The following is a 6,063-nucleotide window of genomic DNA, read 5'->3' on the forward strand; positions in this document are numbered from 1 at the left end:
ATATTTGAAATGCTGGCCATTATCAGTAATTGCTTCAAAGTTAATGGCTAGCAATTTAAACATTTATTTTAATAAATTAAAAGTGGTTATCTTTTTATTCTTATTCATAATCTCTATGGTGTGTAAATTTTGTGCCACCCTGTACATAAATATGATCCTAACACGAGTTCTAATTCCTTAAGAAAGTTTCAGTCAATAGTACATGGATCAACTAGCTTCACTACTATATATTTTCTATACTCTAAAATAGTAGATGGTGACACGTTATTTAATCAAATATATAAATTACCAATATTGATGTCCATGTCTGCAAATATGTATTTAATAGTACAGATATTTCATCCCAACAAATGATCAGAAAACATTTGTTAATAAGGAGTATGATCACCTCTAATACAAGTTACATATAATTGTGGCCAGCTTTAAATAAGTACATCATTGAGTTGCTGGGATAATGTGGCCCATTCCTCTATCATTGATACTGCTAGGAGATGAATCACATTTTGCTATTGTATACAGGCTGACTATATATATTTGTGGTATTTCCAGTGAAAAATCAATTTTCTGACAAGTATCAGATAGAATTTTTATAACTGGAAAACTTTGACAGAATGCTTTTCTTAATTTGTGAATAAACATACTGGACAAGTTTTGAACAAGCAAGCAGAATCTTTATTCAAACAATAAAACTTAGTTCTTGTACCCACAGATGACAGCCATTGCTCCGTCCACTAGTTAGTTTTCTTGCCCTCTACTGAATACTGCAATACTAAATAAGTCGTTACTGTAGATGAACTAGGAGAGAACTGGATAAAGAATATTTCTGCATTCTAAACTTTAATTTTCTTTCTTTGTCTTGTGGAAAGCATCACCTTGTGATCTCTGTTCCTTCACAGCAATGTCACATCAGTTTCAGTTGACATCGTAATTAGCCAGCAAAGGATATTCAAATTTAAACTCATTTAACCTATGCTGAATGCACAGCACTGAATATAACAATCTTTTTGGACAACATGGGACCTATTGGCTCATCTCAGCTGTTCCATCCTCTAAACTACATTAAAATAATTAGAAGAAAAATCTTAAAGTCAGCCCTTATCATTCATATACTTATCAAGCTTTTTCTTAAACTCACTTAAACCTACTGCCTCTACAACATCTGAAGGCAACCCATTCCAGAGCCAAGCATTATGTTAGTAAAATAAAACTAATATATATATATATATATTTGTATCCCCTAGTCCTACTATTCCACTGTTAAATATGAAAAAAAATAATGCATCAACACTATCAATTCCCTTTACAATCTTAAACACTTCAATCAGATCACCCCAAATCTAGAGAAAACAATTTCAGCCTCTTCTCATGTGACAACCACGCACCATTCTAGTAACCCTTTTTTACAATTCAATGTCTTTCCTAAGGTAAGGAGTCCAAATGCAGCCTAACCAATGACCTGTACAATGAAATTATAACCTCTTTAGACTTGTATCCAATATTTCTTTAGATACAACCTAAAATCCTATTTGCCCTACCACTAGCAACAGTACACTGCTTGGAAACAGATCAACTATTACACTAAAATCCCCTTCCTTCATAACACTATTAAAGTTATTCCCATCCAAATTATACTTAATTCAAATTATGATAACCCACATGCATTATCTTGTATATATTATAATTAAAACCCATCTGCCATTAATTTGGCCAACTTACTAAATGATCTAAATCCTTTTCTAAATCAGCAGCATCCTCTTCACAGCTAGTAACACCCAAGACATTAATATCATCAGCAAATTTAATTAATTTATTGACTATTCCTTCATGTACGTCATTGACGTAAATCTAAAAGAGAAAAGGTCCAAAGACTGAGCCCTGAGGTACCCCACTTGTGACAGTAATTCAGTTTGGCTGAACTCCATTTGTAACAATCCTCTGCTTTCTTCTATCCAATTTGCTAACTTATCCACCACACCTATAGTGATAATTTTCTGAAAATCTAGATACACCCTTACCCTCATCTACATAAGCAGTAACCTTTTTTAAAGAACGTCAGAAGATTTGTAAGGCAAAATTTTCCTCTAGTGAAACCATGTTGACTATCCAATAAAATTCTAAAATTTGTTAAATGACTTTGCAAAGCATCTTTTAACAGACTTTCCAAAACTTTTCCCACAATTGATGTAAGACTAACGAGTCTATAACTACTGGGACAATTTTTATCACCTCCCTTGAAAGGAGGAGTTACATTATCTAACTTCCAATCCTCTGTTACCTGCCTACTATTCACGAACTAACAAAAATAGTAGTAAGTAGTTCACATATCCAATCCTCCTTCAAAACCCAGGAGCCTTATCGTTTTTTAAATTTCCCAATTTTTCTTTAACCAGCTCAGAATTAATACAGTCATCTTTTTTGATCTAGATTCCATTTATCAACTGTTCAAGATGTGGAATACTGCTTAATCTTTTTTATTAAAAAAGAAGAAAAAGCAAAATTTAATAACCCAGCCATCTCGTAATCATCAGACACTACCCTTCCTTTATCATCTCTCAAGGGTCCTACCCCATCCTAACATTTTGTTTACCCTTAATGTATTGAAAGAAATCCTTACTGATAATTTTTACAGTTTCAGCCAACCTTTTCTCATACATCCTTTTTGATGTCCTAATTTCCTGTTTCACCTACTTTCTTGATCTTCTAAGTCTCCTGTCATACCAGTCAATTTAAATGTCTTAAACTTATGATGCTTTTCTTTAATTTTATGTCTTAAACTTTTTTGTGAGCCAACCTAGTTTTTAACTTGCAGCTACCCTTTTTGTTCTATAAGGAATATGTTTACCTTGAATATTTAAAAATTTATCTTTCAAAATTTCACACATCTGATCAGTGTCTCCAAATAAATCAGCTGCCCAATTCACAACAGATAATTCTTGTCACATCCCTTCAAAATTTGCTTTTTGAAATTTATAACCAAAATATCATTATTCCTTATTTCCATATGTAGCAAAACATGGAACTTAATAGAGAAATGATCACATGTACCCCAATTTCCACCCTCTTGATCATTCATGTATTTGAAGTTAACAATAAATCTAAAATAGCATTATTTCTAGTAGGTTCCTTGACTAATTGAAGAAGGCCATCCTGAACAGTTTCCAAAAACCTTTCTCTCTCATGGTTTGACTCTTAGAATTTCCCAATCTATATGCCTGAAATTAAAATCACCCATAATTATGACTTCATTAACAGCTGAAATCGTAATCTCATTGTAGTTTCTCACTAATTTCATCATTTGGTGGTCTGTAACAAATTCCCACTAAAAGCCTTTTTCCTTTATATCCACCAATAGAAACCCAAATGTATTTAATCTCCTTGCTATTATCTTTCATATCCTCAACTTCAACAGGATGTAACTCACATTTTACATATAAAACCACTCCTCTCCTCTTTAATGCTCTATCCCTATTAAATAGCTTGTAACCCTGTATTTCATTTTCAAAAAATTTCTGTCATCAAAATTACCTACATTTAACTATGTTTCAGTTATTCCCATTAGATCAAAATCTTCCATTCCTACCAGTGCTCTAAAGTCATCTATTTTATTTCTTATACTTCTAGCATTACAATAGTAACAATTAAGCCTACCCTTAGAACTACTTCTATACTCATTGCCTATGCTAAACTTTTCTCTGCCTTTTATTCATTTTGTATTTAGTTTTTCCTGGCCCTCACCACTGTCTAGTCCTAGTTTAAAACTTCCCTTACAGCTGAGTTAATAGCCTTGACAAACAAGCCAGACCCTACCCTATTTAAATGTAAACCATCCATTCCAAAAAGCTCCCTTCTTCCACTAAACTGACCCCACAAGTCCAACCAGCCAATCTGCTCATCCTTGCATACTAACCTAAGCCTAGCATTTAGCCCTAGTGACCTACTTATAGTTATAACTTGATCCCCACAGTTAATTCTGGGCAGTATCCCTTTTTCTTTAAATGCCTTTATCAACCCCTTGTACTTATTAATTAGCTCCTCTAACCTACCTTTCCCTACATCATTAGCCCTACATGCACCATAAAAACTGCATCTCTGCTAGCCCCTTTATTATACCTTCTGCTCTGTCATTTACATCCTCCACCTGGGTAGCATAATCGGATTCTTTTCTCCCTATTTACCGTGCAGACTATTATCTCCACATGCCTTGTCAAGGAATCACCTATAACCTTATCATCCACATCCTTCTCCGACTTTTGTTTTCCTTCCCTCCAATAGTTCCTCATCTGCAGAAACCAAGGGCTGAAATTTGTTGCTCAACAGAATAGACTCATTATAACTAAATTCACTACTTTTTAGTTTTACTCTAATAGTACTCTTTCTAACTTCCTGAAAGTTGATGTATCCCTTGCATGTAAAAGCTTAAGCTCCTCCTGAAATCCTGCTGCCATTTCCCACAATCTACACTTCTCTTTATCTATTGCCTCTACTTTAATCATGATTACCTCCAACTAACAAACTCAACCTAAAAATTGCACATCTTCATTATTAGCTTCCTTAAAAGTACATTCCAGTTCCGAGTTCCCAAATAAAACCCACTCATTGCACCTAAGAAACTGTGAAGGGTGTGGGTAAAAGTCGGAGGTAGCTTTTAAAATGTCTTCAGACAAATGAAATGCATCTTTCATGTACCTACAGTCTCAGCATAGTGGCTCATATATTTTCCGCCAATTTAGGTCGAAAACTGTCCCCTGGGTCGAGTTTGGGCTCCCCGAGGTGTTGAGGGTAGCTTTTAAAATCTCTTCAGACAAATGAAATGCCTTTATCATGTACCTTATCTTTATCAAGTTTTGTCTGAAGTGTTGTAATTAAATCAAATAAGTTTTGTTACTGAATGTTTGCCTTTCGGACACGAAAAGTCTACATTAAAATTAATGCAAACTTTGCATATATTTTTTAATAACATAACATTGTTATGCTGAAATTTTCACACACACCAGCCCCAACAGCCTTATTAACAAACTGGATTATTATCTGACCGTCGTTTCTCAAATTCTAGTATCTGTTATATCAGTGGTAAGGCCTTTTAATCAACGAAACAGCACATATCTCACTAACAAAATCTTTATACGTGTTAAGTCTGATAATATCATTTTTTCATCCTCGCTTTTTGTAAAAATTATAACTGTTATTATTATTTGGCTTGTTATTACACATCTATAAATTATAATATCTATTGTCCTTTCTGTGACAAATGTATGAATTTCAAGTCGATGGGACAGTTTTCGATCTAAATTGGCTAAAAGTAAAAATACTTGCGACGCTACGCGGAGAGTCCGTAGTTACACGATAAAGGCAATTTCGTTTGTCTTAAGACATTTTAAAAGCTACCTCCGACTGTACCAGTAATTTGAAATATACCTAAGCCTAAAGTACCCTTACACGTACTAAGCCTATTTAACTATTTTAAAGTCATAGTAATAATGTAGACCACTAAATTCTAACTTAAAACTTTGACCGTCTTACTTTTATTTAGCAATCTTATTGTATCCAGTTATTATTGTGTTATTTAACCCAAATTACTACAAATCATAATAATAATAATATTAAATAACTTTCAGAAATCTACAATACTAATAGCTTAACTTTTCAACGTCCTCCCCTTCAGTCGCGCCCTCTACTTACTGAAGTACCCTTGTGGACAAGACAATTTCATTCACCAAAAACAAATGGATGAAGAGACTAGAACAAGACAATGTTACTGCCAACATCCCAGAACCATGTGTTGCCTCCACAATTGTATGGAAACTGACTAATCACTAATTTAGAAAAATTCCACGTTACTATAAAAGTAGAAGACCATTATATGCCTGCATAACACATCCTTCTCTACTCTCTCTCTCAGACTGACAATTAACGTTTTAAAATAATTTAGGTTTCAATTGGAGACAAGATCAAGTATGTGTATTGAAGTTATTCCTAAAAACGCGTGACACAAGCACCACAAAACCCTTTAACGCAGAATTACAATCATTACTTTAACAATATCATGAATATTAAATCACAATA

At 33.7% G+C, this 6,063-nt stretch overlaps 1 long non-coding RNA gene across 1 annotated transcript; it reads right to left on the minus strand.

The window, feature by feature from the left end:
- Positions 1–649: 649 nt before the first annotated feature.
- Positions 650–5,633, minus strand: LOC111089375. Its single transcript, XR_002613657.1, has 3 exons — positions 5,521–5,633; positions 4,111–4,280; positions 650–1,054 (listed from the first exon to the last, which is right to left on the minus strand). It is a non-coding gene; the product is annotated as an uncharacterized LOC111089375 (long non-coding RNA).
- Positions 5,634–6,063: the final 430 nt, after the last annotated feature.

Source organism: Limulus polyphemus, unplaced genomic scaffold (genome assembly GCF_000517525.1).
Source record: "Limulus polyphemus unplaced genomic scaffold, Limulus_polyphemus-2.1.2 Scaffold6054, whole genome shotgun sequence".
Lineage (NCBI taxonomy): Eukaryota > Metazoa > Arthropoda > Merostomata > Xiphosura > Limulidae > Limulus > Limulus polyphemus.